Raw genomic sequence first — 19,067 nt, forward strand, 5'->3', positions numbered from 1 at the left:
GAGCAGTGAAGTCAGTTGGGTTGAAAACCTTGAATATGGTTAACCTGAGCTCAAGAACTTGAGGCCTGAAGCTTTTCTAAGTCAAAAGTGTTAAATCTAACAGTAATCTGATCACAGATAAAGAGGAGACCTTCCAAAAAGGGGATTAATGTGTGCATAACCACATCAATACCTGCATAGTAAGAGACACAAAAATTATGGGAAAGACATGATTAAAAAAAGATACTGTTTTAAAGTCAAGCTGGGATGGAGTTTGCCAGGAGATGTAAAGTGTCTGAAGTGTCTTAAAAGCAGGTTGGTTTTCACCCCATTGCTCCAGCTAGAAGATTGTTCAAGTTTTTCTAGGACCAGCCAATTCAGAACTTTCTTTTTTCCAAACTTTAAGACACTCAGGATCAATTTCACAGTACTATTTCTTGGACCGATACTGCCTTTCAGTTTAACTCTCTCTGCTCCCTTTCTAATGTTCTCAGGAAAAGCAGATCATCCCTGCTGTTTGTCCTCTGCTTTAGCTTCCTTTAGTATACATCTTTTAGTTTAATTTGATCCTTGAATGATTGCAACAGGAACTGTAGCCATTACCAAGCTGTACTGTTATGAGTAGTTCCCTATAGCTGGCTCTGAACCATCACTTTGTAAATTCACCTTTTCATAGCTCCGAAAGAGTGGGCATCCCAAGGTCATCAACTAATACTCCTCCTACCAACCATTCTTCAGTTGTTTCCCTCAGATGACCTCCCTAAATAGATATATCTATCAATAAACCATTAGTAATGCTAGAATGGAAGAGCTGCTTCAGATGAAAGATTACATTGATTATTCCCAGCTGAAAAACTGGAAATAACTGGTCAGTTACTGCATTGTACTGAAACTGGAAGGACATTCCTGACTCACTGCTCTGTGAAGCAGTAAGACTCTGATAGCCTCCTAAACAGACTTGCAGTAAACATTTCCGTAAATGGCTTTCATATATAACTCATTGACTCTGTAAAAGGGATTAGAAGAAGTGACGTCTGTGAGTTTGAATGGAAGACGCAAAATGTCTTCTCCAGTCCTATGTTTCTAGCTGATCCTTACTTTCTTTCCACATTTAAATTTCTCTCCTTAAATAAAAACAGTTTTCATCTTGGATCTTCTTCTCCTTTAGTCTTTGGTTTACTTTGCAAAATACAGAAAAGATGCTTTTCCACCATTCTTCTGTTTTTTTTTTGTTTTTTGTTTGTTTGTTTTGTTGTTGTTGTTTGTTTGTTTTATTTTGTTCTTCTAACAAATGAAGGCCAATCCTACTGTTGATGCCCTGTCTCTATTCATCTCCTTGAATGCACATTTCAGTTTTAAGCTGCAGTTTTGAAAAGACAATCGTATTTCCAGATTTGGACCCTGATAAAAAGCGTGACACAGAGGGAGAAGGAGTAAAATGCCTGGAAAATTAAGACTTATGGCAATGTAATGACCCAAGAAGAAAGCACTTCCACTGTAGAGAATTCCCTACAGTAATTTTGGAAATCTCATTACAGACAGATCTTCTGTTACTTCAAGGATAGTCTCAAATACAATTCTCCTGCATTTCTGTGCAATAATAAGTCCTATCTGCCGATTAAGCCCCAGCTCTTGAGTGTCTGTAGTTCAGGACATTTTGCAGAAAAAATAAAGAGTGGAATATGCCAATTAAATCTCCCAGAAGACTGGATTACCAGAGTTTTGTTTGATCATAGACTTGTTTAGTGTTTGGCAGGGTAATAAATAGCAGAGAGAGATGTAATATTCCCGTTTCTTCAAGTTCAAGTGTTACAGTTTCATTTGGAAAGCCAATATTAGCTATTACTTCATGTACTTAGGGAGGAAGAGAAACAGTAAGAATAACTCTTGTTCAAAATGGCTCAACAGTTGGCCTTTCCTTTCGAATGAAAATGAAGGGAAAAAAAGGAATCATAACAAGACATTATAATCATGCTCCCAGCTGTATGATCCTTTCCTCAAATCTTGCTTCCTTTAGCTGCTGAAACTGGATGTCTTGCCTTATTTATACCTGTCTAGAGATGGCTGGTCTTACTAGTCTGAGGACGGAAGAACAGAGGACAAATATCCTGCTTGATGCCACATATTTAAAGAAAAAAATGGACTGTGACTGAATGGTATGAGAAATTCAAAATTGCCTTCATACATGTTAAAATATTTTAGAATAATTTTTCTAAAGCTGTTGCTGTACACACACTGCATCAGTAATTAAAAAAAACTCCAAACAATATATGTTACCAATATGTATTTAATAGCATCTTTATTATTTTCTCATTTATCTTTTTCCTCCTTTAGTCTATGTTAATGCATCTATAAGAATGCTATTGCTCTTTCTAAAAGATTTCTGCTGACCAGTCTGTTATTTCATAGGATTAATTCTGGATAAAGGAAAAGCTACCACTCTGATTATTTCTCTTGGTTGCAGCTGTCACCCTTCCTTTAAGTTAATAATTTCACAACCGGTGATACGGCTGATTCGCTCATAAAAAAAAAGACACTCTGGTCCTATAAGGTGTATATCATTTGGTTTCACAAAGAAAGCACATTCTGATGTACAAATCCATTCTCAAACAAATCTGATTCCTTGCTAATCCATAGCGTATTTTGATCTTTACCGAGTAATGAAGTCTTCATTTTTATATGTAAAAAAATCTCATGTATAATACAAACAACATTATCTTTAAAACTGTGATACATCATCACGCATGCAAAACCAAAGCCTTGGGTAAGACAGCTTGGCAAGTTAGATGAACCACTTCAATTTTCCATCAATCAAATTATAGTTTATTGTTCAGCTGAACTACCTCAGGCAACACAAATCTAAAACCTGTCATTTTGGAAACATTACATTTTTTTTCTGTCACATTATAACCCAAACCATGGCCATAAAAAAGAATGTCATACCATTACTGACTGTAATATTCCTTAATTTAAGAACAGCTAATTCATCTGTAGTATATGCAGTGTTCCTAGTATTTGAAGCTTATAGCAGTGTTCAGTTACAGTAATCTTATAAAACCCCATTAGTACATTTATTATTTTTTAAATAATGGAGATTTATGAAAATTCAATTAAGAATAGAATAGTTGTTTATAACAGCATTTTAATACCTACATTAGAAATAAGGTTTACATTTCAGAATCATCTAATATTTCAATTATTTGTTTTCTATGAGAACTAAATTGTAGGGAATTTAATTAAAAATTGGGCTTTTACGGCATACACTTGGTGAAAGAATCTGCTGTCCTTTTTCTATTTCTTTACAACAATGAATGGCATCACTACAAGGCTCAGAAGTTAAAAATTAATCTGGTAAACATTACAGGTCTGTATTCTGTCACCCCAAATGCACCTATGTCCTTTTTGACATTCAGGCTATGAAATTTGTCAAACATAGAAGACTAGCATTGTAATGCTTGTACATTTTAAATGTTCTGTTTGCCACTTATCCTGATTTTCTAAATGATATCTTTATGGTGCTCCTTTATTTAAGTTGAAGTGCATATATCAATTAATGGAAGAGTAGAGGGTGAGAATTACAAACAGAAGAGGCTACCTTCCTTCCCTTGTTAAAATACATAAAATTGAGAGTGTGAAAGGAAAGAGACTAATACATTTATGCTCCCCTCACCATCTATAAGCTTACAAATATAATCATGTTACTCTACAAAATCATAAAGCTAGGTGAGATACAACTCTTTAAATAATATATGATGAAATTTAAAGATAACTGATATGTTGTAAGAACATACACTTCGCTGCAAAGATATATATCATGAGGACACCTGTCCCCCCTTTAATTGACTACCTGCTAAAAGAAAAACCTGCTAAAAGAACAGATTTACTGTGCAGTGAGGCAATGAATTTAAGAGGTCTCTGCTGAATAAAAAAACAGTTCCATTGGCTGAGCTGGGACATGTTCTTGAACAAGTTCAGACATATTAACTGAGCTTTTATGTGCTTTTATGCACCATTTATTTTTGAAAAATCAGGAATTTTCACTGCAACTATTGCTTATGCACCAAAGTCATAAAATTCTTGTTGTTGGTATTCAACAAAACTATGCTAATCAAATTCCAGCAAGGATTGTTGTACACACTTTGTACGTACATGCAAAAAATTGAGGGAAATAAACCCCAGACTAAGAAGTGTAAATAATTTAATCATGGTATTTGCATAACCTTTTTCTTTTTTTAATTGAATTAGGGTATTTTATGTAAGATGCAAATTTATCTAAGGAACGTACTACTGCTCTTCTGATACTTAAAATTGCAGTTTATGGATCAAGTTACTATCAGCCTACTACACTGCAAAAGGTATGAGTGAGAGCATGTAAAGTAAGGCAAGAATCAGATCCTTACAGTGCTTTTCCTGCTAGAGGGTCACACTAGTGACTAGGTGGGGGTACATCAGAGTTTTCAGGGAAACAGAAATACTAGTCCTAAATTTTCAGAGCATATTAGAGTTTTAGCTACCTCATTCCCTATTGCATTGAAAGATGTCACACTGGTAAATATCTTAAGCAGCAGTTAGAAAAGGTAGGCATCAGACATTATTTTCTAAGTTGCAAACCTATACCTTCTAGTTTTATGCTTGTTCTGCAACGGCTCTTTTCCCGTTTTATACTATTTTGTTTCTCCTCCTGAAGGAAATTATTTTTCTTTAAGCTGAAAGTGATCCCCTAATCACTTTGCTGTCTTGGACATGAGTTTTCCAGATCAAAAGAAACCCTGAGAATGCTGCGATCTTCATTCACGGTGTAGGTAACAAGAGAAGTAGGAAGATGGTGTTATAAAAATAGTTACAATTAAAAAAAAAGACTGACCCATCTCAGACTCTGTAACAAGGGTTAAAGTTGCTTCCTCTCAAGGGAAAACACGGTTTTTGTGACTCATTCCACTGACTCATGAATATATGTGTATTTTTCACTATGTCTGTAAAAAATTGTTGTTTTATCCTGTTTTGCCAGAAGCTGCACTTTCCTACTGTGATACTAGCTGCTGGCAGTCTAAGTGCCCAAATCTTTGGCATATTCAGCCTTGTAATAAAATCTAGGGTGTTTCCTAGATACAATATAATTAACTTCAAATGTTATGTTACAGTTGTGTTCAGGGTGTGACTTAGACAAAATAAAGCACTTCTGAGTGAAGACTGATGTGCAGTTCTAAATGCACCCTTTTTTGTCTCTAGGTACTGTAAATATTTCAGAACACTATAGATAACACCAATCCATTTTAGGTCCCTTAAATTCTGGATCTTTGTTGTAGAATATGAGATGGATTGAGTGGGGGTTTCTTTTGAGCCTATTTAAATTCTTGCTGTTTAAAATATGAGTAAAACCTAACAAGTCATAGGCACATTTTGCCTAGTTGTATTAAAGATTCTGCATTAGAATAATCTCAGTAATCATGTACAACATTCGATAAAATAAACACGGAAGCTCTCTGGTTGTCAGAAATGGACATTGTAAGAGTTTAAGCATACCTTCTTCAGATCCTTCAAAAAGGCTTCCAGTCAATAGGTTGAAATGGACGTGCTTCCTTCTAGTTTGCAAGACGTACAGTTTCCAAAATAATTTTTCTGATGTTTCAGTCATGCCAGTCAAACATCCTCTAAAATGTGCCACCAGGTTTACACTTCTTTTCTTTAGGAAGCATGTTCTGTCAACACGATTATTTTCTTTTCCAACAATTTCAAGGTTTCTTCCAGTTATCTCTGTCCATCAGTTTGTACGACAGGCTGTCAGGATCTGATCCAAACTGCATAGGTTGAAGTGCCATCTCAGTCCTTAGACCTTCACCATCAGCCTCACTTCTGAGTACTCCATGCTTAGAGGAAGCCTGATCTGGAAGACAGGCACTGGTCTCCTGCCTACAGTGTAGCCAAGAGTAGAATGGGCAACACCAGGCCCCAGGTATGGACTGTAATTCAGTGATTCAGACCATAATGTACTCAAGACAGAGCTCCCTCCAGGGCAAAATGCTTTCTTTTAAAACAGTGTATCTAAAGAAGGGTGTTTTAACATGGTCCTTTGTCATCACCAATTGGCACACTACACTTAAAACCACAATTCAGATGTCGTCCTTTGCAATCTGCGTTCTAGAACACAGGGAACTTCTACTTTTCTGTTATTTCTTTATTAACTGCCTTACATCAGGGAAAATACAAACAGCAGGAAACGTGGATGTACCTATTGAAATGGGCACAAAATGTAGCTCAGGCATTTTCACAGTAAAGACATTTTTAGTAGTTATACAGGCCATAATAAAGTGAACTAAAATAAAAATGTGGATGCATCCTTAATAACAGCTCATGGACAGGTTTCATTTATGATCCTATTATAAAGGCGTAATGTCATTACAGACTGTCCTATCAATTTATAAATAGTGAAAAAAATCAATAAATCGTAATTTATTCAATTTTTCATTAAGCCAATATGTTGGTATAGGAATATGGCAGATCCCCAGGTATTCAAATGCTGCCTATGGCTTGCCCTGCTCTGAGATCCATTTTTGTCTCTGACACATTTTAAAATGGTTTCAAAAGAGAAGATCAAATGAGGAGTGAGTAAGATTTTTAACAAAACAGTCATTTTTAACTATCAAAATTCTTTTCATTCTGTACAGATATGTATCAAGTAGAACCACATCGGTAAGTTGAGGCCACAGCATTAAACACAAAAGAGAAAAATAAAGAATTGCTTATGACAATATTATTATATTGTACTGATTGGATCATTAGACAGTGTTCTACAAAAATTTTACAAATCAGAGTCCAAACATATCTTTTGGAGAATATAAGTCTTACAACATTACAGACAAAAGTTAATCAAAGCTATACTTTCTCTTAGTTTGGTGAGCAGAGGAAGCGTATAGCGAAAGGGAAAGAGAGAAAAAGTTTCTTTAAACAAGTGCATGCAAAGAACAAGAAAGTACTTTGATACTACTTCTTTAGTGAATAAAAATGTGCTGCTCTCTTTTATGGAGGATGAATCTGTAGCTCTGTATTTCTGTGCTTCTGAATGTGTTAATCCTATACAAAACGATGAGTGTGTAGTACCAATGATGAAACCTTCCAACTTTGTCATTTGTTAAGACACGGAATCCTTTTCTTTAACATGTGAAATGAAAGACACATTTCTATAAAATACCAAAGAATATAAAAACTAGAAGCCATAAAATGAGTAGCAGGCTTTGAAAATATACCATATTGTGGGAAAATGACACAAATGTTCCAGTTTTTATGAGGGTGCTTGCTCCCCTTCTGACCTTTTTTCCAGATTTGTATTTGGAACTAGAAGGATATAATTCTGCCTCTGGAAATCTTTTTTAAGAAAGTCCATGGACAACATATGCTGGATCAAAAGTTTCAGAACTTTAAGGTCTTTCAAAGATTTTTTTTTTTTTTAATATTGCAGTTCTTTTCATTACGACTCATTTTGATGATGGTTTGGTGAACAGTTCAGAAAAAAAACCCCAAAAACAGTAGTGAACCTGCCCAAAGTTCATTGGCTAAAAAATCTGAACTAAACTGAAGAATGTATTTTTAATGACATTTGTCTGTTTCTGTTTTAGAAGCTCAGAAGCACCAGTGATTTGTGATTTTTTTTGTGTGTCTTTGTATATTTTTGTACCTTACACATTAAGACAATGTTTCACTATGAAATTATTAGACTGCAGTTGATATACACTTTCATATCCTGGTCAATAGGCAGAACGTGACTATCCCAAAGCCACAGGAGCTCTTTCTGGAATTGAAATGAGTTTTTGTATTTTTACTTTACTCATAGTTTTGTACCATTTTTAAATAAACTGTAATGTCATATATACATACAGCAAGTGGAAAGTCAAAGATACCAACTATATATAAATATATATTGGCCATGCTTTGTAATTTCTGAAATTGTGAAATATATTACCTGAATATTTACACTTATTACAGATTGCTTATCTAGAAGTTTTAGTCTCTCTCTCTCCCAATGTGTTTATATATACATGCGTATAAGGTGAGATCAGATTCACTGGTTTATTAAAGATGACAGAGTCAATCTGTACCAGTGAGACCAGTGTTATATATATATATATAGTCAATGAGGTAATCAACAGAATCAACTTTTTAAGACACAACAGTAATGGTAACAGTAGTCAAATAAATAAATTATTATTATAAGAGTGATTAATTATTCTTAATATTCCCTGGTGGTAAGAAAAGAAGTAACCAGTGTATTTGCATCAGAAAAGTATTTAATTAAAATATTATGGAAAACTTTCTTATTAAAAGAATAGTATTGGAACAGGTTGCTCAGAGACATTGAGCCCTGCAATTGCTGTCTTTTAAGAATGTTAGACAAATGTCTGTCAGTAACACTCTGTGTATAATTGATCCCTTGCAGAGCAGGGAGATAGATTAGGTGATCTCTTAAGGTCCCTTCAAGCACAACATCTCTAAGAAGGTCTGACTGAAAAGAGCCCAATACATATATTTCTCAGACTTTTTTTCTTGTTCACATAGTTGGTTACTTTATGATTCTATGAAAGAGCAGTGAACTGGAAGGAACTGACAGTAAATGTTTTAATTCAGCAGTTAGGGGGGAAAAAACTTGTGCTTATTTCGATGTCTGTTACTGGCAGAAAATACAAATGAAAAGCTGCCAAATTCTCTCTGAGATGAATTCAGCCAAGAAATTCTCTTTCAATATGAGACATATGATTGGGTCTAGAGCCAATCTGTGAACTCTTTACTTGCATATTTCACATTACCACTTTGAAAATCTGTTTTGATATATGTATACACAGAGACAGACAGGTAGACACGCAAACACACTTTCTTTAAGCAGTCAACCTGAAGCAAAATTTGACTAAAATTTTGTTATGCTGGTGCATAAAAATGCCAAGATGTATAGACAGCATCAGTCACAGACAGCCAGGATAAGGACCATGGTCATATCTATTTATTAGGTGTATTAAACTACTTCCAGTTTATCATTAAAGCTGTGCTCATGTAGAATTATCTGATAGCTGTTGCTGTAACATGACATGACACTTACCTCTGAAGCCATGAACTGCACATCAAGTGATCACAGAAAAGTTGAAAAGTATCAGCCCCAGTTTTCGTTTTTCCGCAGAAACAGTCAGTAGACAAAGGCTTGACAGCTTCAGATACAGGGTGATTTCAACCACATTATTTCCACCTCTTCTGTGGATGATGGAGAGAAGAGTCAAACTGGTCAGCAGCCTGTGATCTCAAAAATGGAAAGGCTGGGATTCTTCATCACCTTACATGCATTGGGTGGAAGAAAAGATTTTATGCAATGCACATTCATAATAGCCAGCAAGAATATCACCATAGCTGCTGCTGAAGAGTCTCTGCAATGTTCAGACAGATAGACTTCCAGCTCTCTTCTATAAGGTCAAGGATGTTCAAACACCAGAAAGATAAGACTTGAAGGCAGAAGTAGCGTCATATTTGGTGATACCCAGATGCATTGAAATCCCAAACATAACACCAAGGCAAAAAAAGAAAATAAATCCAAACCACAGACCTTTTAGTCCTCTTTTCCAAGCAAATAAATCCCACATTTCCTAGAGAAGAGGTTTTCGAAAAATTACAGTTCTTGCAAGCCTCTGTTATTAAAAACTATGATGTCACTGATTGTGGCTGGAAAACAGGTATGTACCGATACTTTTTTTCCTAAGGTTTTAAGGTGTCAGAAAATGATCCAAGTTACTTAAAGAATTACAATAATGCCTTAATCACTTGCACTTCTTCTGCTACCATCGTCATCACCAAAAGCAAAGGTAGATAAAACCCAATTTTCTCCTGAGAATCTCACAGAACTGTTTCAACATACTGATTTTATCTATATATTTTAATTGTGTTTTATTGCTTCCTCAGCTTCTCCTTTTAACATCCTTTTACCTAACCTGTTTGCAAAATTGTAACATGCATTTAATTTGCCTTTGAATATCTTCCAGTTTTGATTAATACTTTCCACTTCAAAAGTCTTTTTGCGGTCATTTATACCAATAGTTGCTTTAAACTTTGAAGACGGATCCTTCTAAGTTCCAGGTATAAAATTGTTTGATGTCAAGATATTGGCACTAAAATAATGCAACTAAATAAGAAGTAACCTTATTATTTGGAGTACTAATAACCGTTAGGTCATCTGTTAATCCTTCTTTATTCTACAAAAGAGAGTACAACTGTATTTAAAGTCTAGCAGTACCAAGCATGTTGTTATCATGCTGTATGCTAACTGATGCAGTTCAGTTAGGCTTTAGACAACTGTTATACTGTACACAAGTAGCTTTGAAATCTCCTCAGAATCACTTTCTGCTGCAAGCTGTGCAAGGAACAATAAGAATTAACTACGCTGAAACTGGAATATTTTGGAACAGCACTGGTGTGGGCGTAAAGAAAAACAAGAGGTTTTCAACAAATTAATCACATGTAGTTTGCATACAAATGAACAATTTGTTCTTGAAAATGTTCCTTCCATCTTGTTTTACTATTAAGCACAGTCAGGGACAATACTTGCTATAAATTTTCGTGATTATTATGAAAACTTTGGCAGTGAAAATCAGTTGGAATATACTGTAAGAAGATGTCACCTCTTCCAACTTTCTGGTCAACATTTAGGAGCAACAGAAAAAATATCCAAAAAAATGAAAGCCCACACTTTTACACACAATATAGCACAGGACAACTTGATTTTTAGGATCTCACGCTGCATACTTTTACTCATATTAAGAGTACTGAGCGTTATGTGGTAGAACTTGTAGACTCAAACTTTTAATAAGCTCCACTAAGTGCCTATGCCTACGTGTAGAACAAAGTCTTTAATTTTATGATGAGTCTTCAGTATACGACTTCACAGCACTCCTAGCAATTTCAGATATTTTGGAAATCAGCAACGCCCTCACAGAGGGAATGATTTTTTCTGAGGCTGCAATTTCACCACCACTTATACTAGATTTTTGCACTATAAGGTACTAATTTGATTTTGTTCAAATGTGGATGTGCCATTGCATTACTGCTGAACTGGCCAGAACACGCAATATAGAATTTATATCAGCCTTCTGCTCTTACAGGGTTTTTATATCATCTGTAGGAGGAAAAATTATATCTGATCCAGCAAAAAAGTTGGTGGTACAAACATAAGAGTGATCTTACACCAGATGAGTGCTTTGCATCAAGTGGCTGTGGCATTTCCAGTCCTAGAGCAAGAGTTCTGAAGAAAGATTTACTGTATTGTCAAGCCATGGCCTGAGGGTTTTAAGCAGCTTGATTAGAAGATTCATACTGTCACATAATAGGATCTCTTGAATGCGATGAAAGGTTAGTATTTCACACAATGATTTGCAAACCTAAAGTTGAAATCCAATAGGTTTGGTTTCTCTTTTTTTTTTTTTTTTTTTTTCCTTGGGGAATAGGAGTTGTGTGTATTTTTTACCTCCAAATTTCAACAGGTCATTCACAATCAATACCACAGCAACTTCTGTGCAACATATGGTACGTACATTTATAAGAAAGCAACAACACACGAACTCATATTAAACTTGTTCCTAGTATGTCTAGAATAAGAATATGAAAAGGTTTATCTTCAAGGGGCACTTGTAATGAATAAGAATTCTAAACAGAGACAGACCTCTGAATGTTTCATATAAAGAAAATTGAATTTAGGAGCTGTAGTCAAATATTTTCACCTCTTCACGAATGGCAAATTTCTGCTTCAAGATACAAGTGGATTTCAGAAATGGATATTCAAGCAGGGAAAATAATTTGATGATTCAGTCAGGTCCATTTGAAAAGAGGATTGTTTCTAACGGGAAAATGCATGCTGTCTTTCAGGATTGACTCTTGTCCAGCACTGAATGTTCCTCCAGTCCCGATTAGTGTGAGGTGCTACCAGATTCCTACATGGGTAACCGACAGATGCTGCTAAAATCATGAAAGTATAGGAGAAAATTCCCTGGGGATTTTACCTCTGTGGTCTTTTATATCTTTATTTTTATTTTTTCTCCATTTTTTAGTAAGGCATTTAGTTATCAGGACTGTAATTGAGTCAGTAACCCCCTTTTTCATTCTCCCCTCCCCCACAAAGTAATTTTTATGATCAAAAATCTACCACATTGGACAATAATGGGAAATGTGACTGCTGTCAAGTGGCAGAGTATTAAATCCTTTTTTCCCCTGTCTGTACTTGATTTTCTTTCTCCATCTGTTTTACTTACAATGTAAAAATATGCTACATATATTGGAAGAAAATTTCTTTGAGATACTATATAAAAATTAATGCTTTCTAATATTTGACTAAATGCATTATTTAGAAATATTTGTTTGGCTTAGCAATTATCAACAGTTTTACTCTGTGTATTATTAAGACCATGTCACAGTACACAGTCATACTTTCAAAAGAAGATCCTCACCCTAGAATGTTCTATTTTTTTCTGTCAGTCAACACCATGAAAAAACCTGATTTATATATAGGGTTTTCCACCATGTTTTGAAGATTTGCAGAGAAAGGCATGTATGGAAATTGCAAATCATAGGGCTGAGAGACCATCACAGTAAACAGTCTTGCTCTATATGACAGGTGTAATGACAAGGGTATAGACATATCACTAATTAGAAACCAAAAAGACCTTCACAGATCAAGCCTTAAACTAAATAGAGGTGCAAATAAGAAGCCAACTCAGTCTTTAGAAAAGTCAAATGCAGTAGTCTGACTGTCTAACAAGCTGCCTGACTGGCCAAGAATACTGCTAGGAAAAAAAAAGAAAAAAAAGGAAAAAAAAATCACACTTCAAAGAATCAGGAGGGTGTCTCCAACAAGTCAGAAATTGGTTTTTGACCTTTCTGACGCATGTAAGCTTTCAGAATTCCCACCTGTGGTTTCTTTTCTAAATGACTTGATGATGGAAAGATAATATTTTTTCTTCTTTTGAATGGAAGAAACTCCTCCCTCTTTGTATTGGCTATAACACTGCTCAAGCCATCTCTGTCCAGTATTGCCCTTGCAGGGGCCAAAGCTAGAACTCTTTCTACTATGTTTCTCTGCATTGCATTTCCTACCATATTAGCAGTCTGAGTAATAGAAATCTTTGCTGTAATTGTGCATGAATACATAGTTACTATAAAATGAATATTAAAACCAGTTTGTTTTTTTTTTTTTTGTATGAGACTAATTCAGCATGAATGATGGTTTGTCTTTTAAAGAAATAAGATAAGCAATCTAAAATGCATCATTGACTGAAGTTAATATTTTCAAAGGTAAGTTAAAGATTGGAGACTGCCATTTTTCACAGTTAACACAGAGGCCTGATTTTAGAAAGTGATGTCACTTGCGTCTCTGTGAAATGGGCACTCCCAATCTGAAAAAAATCCCAAATTATCTGGCCAGTCTTAAAATCTTGGATTTAGCTTAAAAAAACATTTTATTTTTTCTTTCATGTACAATGCCAATGAAAGTGAAACCTGGGAATCAGCATCCTTGTGCTCTGTTTTTAATGACACAGAACAGGATAACAGTGTTCAACAAATAACAGGGTATTCTGAGCAAAATCTATGTGGTGATGAAGTCAGAGGATCTGAATATGCTTAAGATGCTCAACACCTCATGAGAGCAAACATCTGGAAGTGTCCTGGTGTAGAATTAGATTAAAATATAATTTGGAAGGAAAATACAAGTAATAAAGGATACCAGAACTTAGATTCATTTGAAAAAAAAAGACTGAACAAAAGATTGGAATTCATAACAGAAATAAAACTAGTGGATGACTTATTAAATACCCCCACATTTTTGTGGAGAACAAGGTAATCTCCCTCATTTCGTGATCTCCCTGTAAGTAATCAAGAAGATTACAACTTCTTTCTGGTTTTAACTTTTATCCTGCTGAGAAAGTCTGCAACAGGCACAAACTGAAGCACAGGAAGTTCCAGCTGAATATGAAGAGCTTCTTCACTCTGAGGGTGACAGAGCACTGGAACAGGCTGCCCAGGGAGGTTGTGGGGTCTCCTTCTCTGGAGATATTCAAGACCCGCCTGGACAAGGTCCTGTGCAGCCTGCTGTAGGTGACCCTGCTTAGGCAGGGGGGTTGGACTAGATGATCCACAGAGGTCCCTTCCAACCCTGAACATTCTGTGATTCTGTGACTTTCAGCAGGTCATCCAGATAGTACTAGTCATTATGTATGAGAAGAAGCACTCTTGAAGTAATATGTGCAAGAAATGGAAAACAATGATGGTAGGAGCTCAAAGATCATATACAATATTGCTGAAAATGTAAAACAAAGTAAGTAGGCAGAAAATGTTAAGAAGCTGTAAAAACAGAGTGAAAATGTCAATTGCTGATTCTAGAAAGCACTTTGTCCTTTTTTTCTAAAATAACTCTGCTTCTTAGACAGTTTAACTAATGTTTCCCTGTACTGTAAAGCTCTATATATTCTTGTGTTTTGCTAATACTTTCCTAGAGGAGCGCTGTTTGCTACCTATTGTATCTCAGTGGATCTACAGGGGGAAGTTCCTTTCTGCTAGCATTGCCAGGTACATCTCCTATGATGCAATCATACATGCGTAGGTCTGCCCTTCTTCACTTTTCCCATTTTCCCCCAGACTTAGATTTCTGACCAACAGCTTCACCATGGCTTCCCTCTCTATTTTTTGGTATACTGGGCTTGCTAAGTATCAGGAAGATTTTGAAAGACAGCGGTGGGATACCAGTTCATCCCCAAGTTTTTACTGTGGATCCAAGATTCAGCAGGGTCATTCTGGCTGCAAGGATTTTTAGGGGGGAATTTACTGGCTGGTTGGGGCACCAATGCACTTGTCAACCCAAGGAAAGCTACTATGAATTTGAGAAATGTAAGATGCAGAAAACAAATTTCATAGCTGGACCCTTTTTAACCTCTCTTTTGCAGCTGTTTGTTTATGTTTTATAAGAAGCAGTAGAATGGTTTAGAAAGTGAAGAGTGCTTTTGAGGAAATTTTATTTGTAATATACAGAATTCATTATGCAAAAACTTCAATTTTGCTGAAAGGAAAATTCAAATACTCTAAACTACCATGATAAACTACTATGTTAACTATTAATAAGAAAATGCTTAGAGCAGGATGAGCAAACTTTAAACTCAATATGGCCCCATAAACATGTCTCAGAATATTTCAGATATTTAAAATGGCACCTCCTATTCAGTGTTTATGACTGTGGCGTAATATAGCACACGTAACTTCACTGTATTGTGAATAAGAGCAAATACAGTTCCCAACATAGTCCACAGAAGAACTCCCACTTACATTACTGAGAACAGAAGCAGGCAGCCCTAAATTAGTAATAGCTGATGTGTCGTTAGATTTATCTTCTGCAGCCTAGGACCACTTCTACATGGCATGATTCATTGCAGGTTCCAACATAAATTATGGATCCAGGAGAAACTGGTAGTTACACATTGCAAGTTGCAATGACTGGAATTAGTGTTCTGCTTCTTGTTCTTTCTTTTAACTACGGACTTCAGGTTAACGGTAAAAATATTGTTTAATTTCCCATCGCCTTGTATATGTTTCATCAGCACCCAGTATTCCCTCCTCCTTCACAGAAATTTTCCCCTGCCTCTCATCTCTGCACTGTAATAACCTAAAATTCAGAAATTGGATTCTCCTTTCCTTAACCTTCCTGTGTTTGGTTGCGGAGTTTTGTTACCCAAGTGCTGAATTCAGCCCTAGAGCTGGCCACGTTCAGTGCAGAGTAAAGTGATTTCTATGCTGCTCACTCTGTGACTCACTGTGACAATAATGAAGCGTGGGTCAGTATGGTTTTCAGACCTGACCTTGCATCAAAATCTGTTCTTGTTACACAAAATTTTCAATGAAGTTCAAAGCACAATTAATGACCACAGAATTTTGCCAAAAGCAGTAACCACTAAACTAAATGAGACAGTGTTGATTATGCAAATAAATAACCACCTTGGAAAGCTTGCTTGTTGTCTAAAACAATGCATTTCTATTACTCTGTTATGATACTGATCAGAACTGGAGCTTTATTATGATAGATGCTACACAAACACAAATTACAGGATTTCAGTGTAACTCGATGCAAGATACAATAAGTAACAAACCACAGACAGAGATCTCAGGTCTGAGGGAATTTTGTGCATATCCAGTTTATTCATTATCTAACAATATTTATAGTCTTTACAATTTTGTCTTTAGTCACCGAAGGACTGCTTGAAACTGAAAATAGCTAACTCAGTCCTGGCAATTAAATTAAAAGCTTTGCCATGTGAAAGCTCTTGGTATTGAAAGCATATTCATTTTATTAAGGAAAATACGAAATTTTTCTTAAACTGCCGAAGTAGGACAAATAACACATTTCAGTGGCTTATGCTTTCTCAGCAAAGTCTTTAGCAAAACTAGAAAATCTTGCACAAAACCTTCAATGATTAGTTGTAAATTACTGCAGTGTGTGCATTTGGAGATTACAGATACAGTGTCTGAAAAGACATACCACAGAAGGAACCATAAAGCAGGAGAACACAGAAGTTTCACCATGGAAAGAAACATTTAACTCATCATTTACAAAAAGCCAGTGTAAAAGCCACTTCCTAGTCTCAATCTGTTATCTATTCTCCTCCCTGGTTTGCATATCTACCTATTAGCTTCTTTTAAAAATAATTTCTGTCTTCTTTGTGTCTAGGAAGCAAAAAACTTGATGGGGAGATGGTCTACTGTCTATGTAACAGAAACAGTTACATTGTCTGAGTTCAAACTGCTGCTAAATGCACAAAGTAATCAGAAGAAAACCCAAACCTGTTTAGGAAACTACATTCCTGTAGATGCAGAAAGTTTACAGTTCAGTCCCAAGATGAAGTCCACACTAGTGATAGAACCAGACAACCAAGCATCCAGTAAGAAACACAACCCTTGAATGATACTCATCACAGCAGTGGGTTACACAAAAGGATCTTCAGTCAGAATAATTATAAAAAATAATAGCTTCCCTTTCAATTCTATGGACCAGCAGATATGACGCTTAATATATATAGTGAGCTCTGTGTTGCTGGAATCTTAAATGCTTTAGAAACACAATGAGCTAGAATGAAATGTTGTAACAGGCTTTGAGTTTTCCTTCTAAACCATCTGTATGCTATGTGTGGGCTGACTGTGCTACACTCTGTCCAGTGATGGTGAATACCCATCACACAGTACATTTTTGTTATGAATGGTACTCCAGTATTTTACTCAACAACACAGTACACATAACAGGCCAGAGAACAGATTGGAGTTTCTTCCAGGAAATATTAGCTTCACACCTTCCTGTATGCCAGGTGTTTTTGTCATTTTGTCAGTGAATATGATGAATACATTTGGAACTTTAAATACTTCTCATTTATCTATCCTTTCTTTTGGTTCTATAGTCATAGACAGCAAGAAGTTGGGGAATTTGGTATAGGGGCAAAAAAAAATCAACAGGAATTAAATTTTCAAAGGATTTGCTTTAGTGAATGACTGTTGTAAATGCATATCCAGCAAAAACATTACAGTTTATTAATCTGATATTCTCTATGGATTTGTAACTTAAACTCAAGGCTTTGTTTCAATTGGATTTCTTTTTTTTGGAAAGCCAGTGAAATAGTGTTTTGTTTTTCCCTTCTCAGAAAAGGACTACTTTGTTAGCTGTTTTGGAGTATATGTCCAAAACAATTCATGGCAGATACATATGCTAACCCAAACAACAAAGTTTCATATTAATTCATCAAGATGATGTGCATAAAGAAGCAGAGCATGGAGATACGTCACAAAAGTTCTACCTTTCCCTTCTACATTAAGAACCATTTTGGAAACATAGCCCAGAATACTCTTTCAAATGAAAGAGAGATCATATTCCATGTTTTCCCCCATATTAAAAGAATCAAATTCTAAAGCTTCTCAAAAATAACAAACAAATAGCGATGCATGGTTGGATTTGCCTGCCATAGGTTACTGTTCTACATGAGCAGCATATCATCTTCCACCCTTAGTGAACACTGCATTACAGCTGACCATTCACTGCATGATCAATTATGCTATTACTGTGTAAAACCAAAATGAAAGTAAATCCAAACAGTATTAGTGTTTCATGCATTTTTACAGAAAACAAAGCTGATAAGACTTTCCCAGTTGAAATTATAGCCAATAATTATACAGTATAATATTGTTTGCAACAGGCTTAGCCATTGCATTGTGCTTGCTTTTCAGCAGATCATGCTAAACAACCAGCCATAGACTAAGTTTCTAAACCCACAATTTGTTTAGGAAGGACTGGAAAAAATTCAAGGATTTTTCTTTGTCATAATACTTCTTTAACATAGAAACCTGTTATAAACAATTTTGAAAACACATGCCATGGACTGTACTGGCATTCACTTCGCTAGTTTTATGTTTACGTGCATGGTAGGGAGGGGCTATGTACAAACAGAAGGCACTGGAAGCATTTCCTGCATGCCTGATCATTTCCTGCATCCCTTAATTCAGTGCCACTCTCAGGTTCTCTCCAGAGAACTTTGTTGGAGTCCTGAGACAACTATTTTAAAATCTGTGCGTAGCAAATGTGAGTCTTCGAGTCTTCAACATTTTCAGTATGTGTTGACTGAGCACATTTTCACTGCTTCTCAAAGCATATAATCCATGTCATGGATAAGTTAGTTTCAAAATTTCATGTGTAAATTACTTGCAACAACACAAAGTTTAAAAAGAGAATGATAAGGTAAATCTTCCACTTTTGCAATTACTCATTCTGAAAAAAGCTCATCCAGAGAGAGAAGGGAGGAATTCTTAGGAAAACGTGTAGCTAGAATCACCTCTTCTTTAGCAAATGTCAGTGAAGGAAAAGGTTCAATATGTCCAGCTCTGGAAGATCAGGGCCGGCTTTGCTCTCACACGTACTACTGTGGAGCTGGAGACACTCCAACCAAACCAAAGTGGAGAGCACCTGACGGTAGGCATACCAAGGCCCAAGTTTTTAAAGGAAACATACATGCATACATCAACACCATCACAAATAACACAGTGTATCA

Source organism: Opisthocomus hoazin, chromosome 3 (assembly GCF_030867145.1).
Source record: "Opisthocomus hoazin isolate bOpiHoa1 chromosome 3, bOpiHoa1.hap1, whole genome shotgun sequence".
In the NCBI taxonomy this organism is placed as follows: domain Eukaryota; kingdom Metazoa; phylum Chordata; class Aves; order Opisthocomiformes; family Opisthocomidae; genus Opisthocomus; species Opisthocomus hoazin.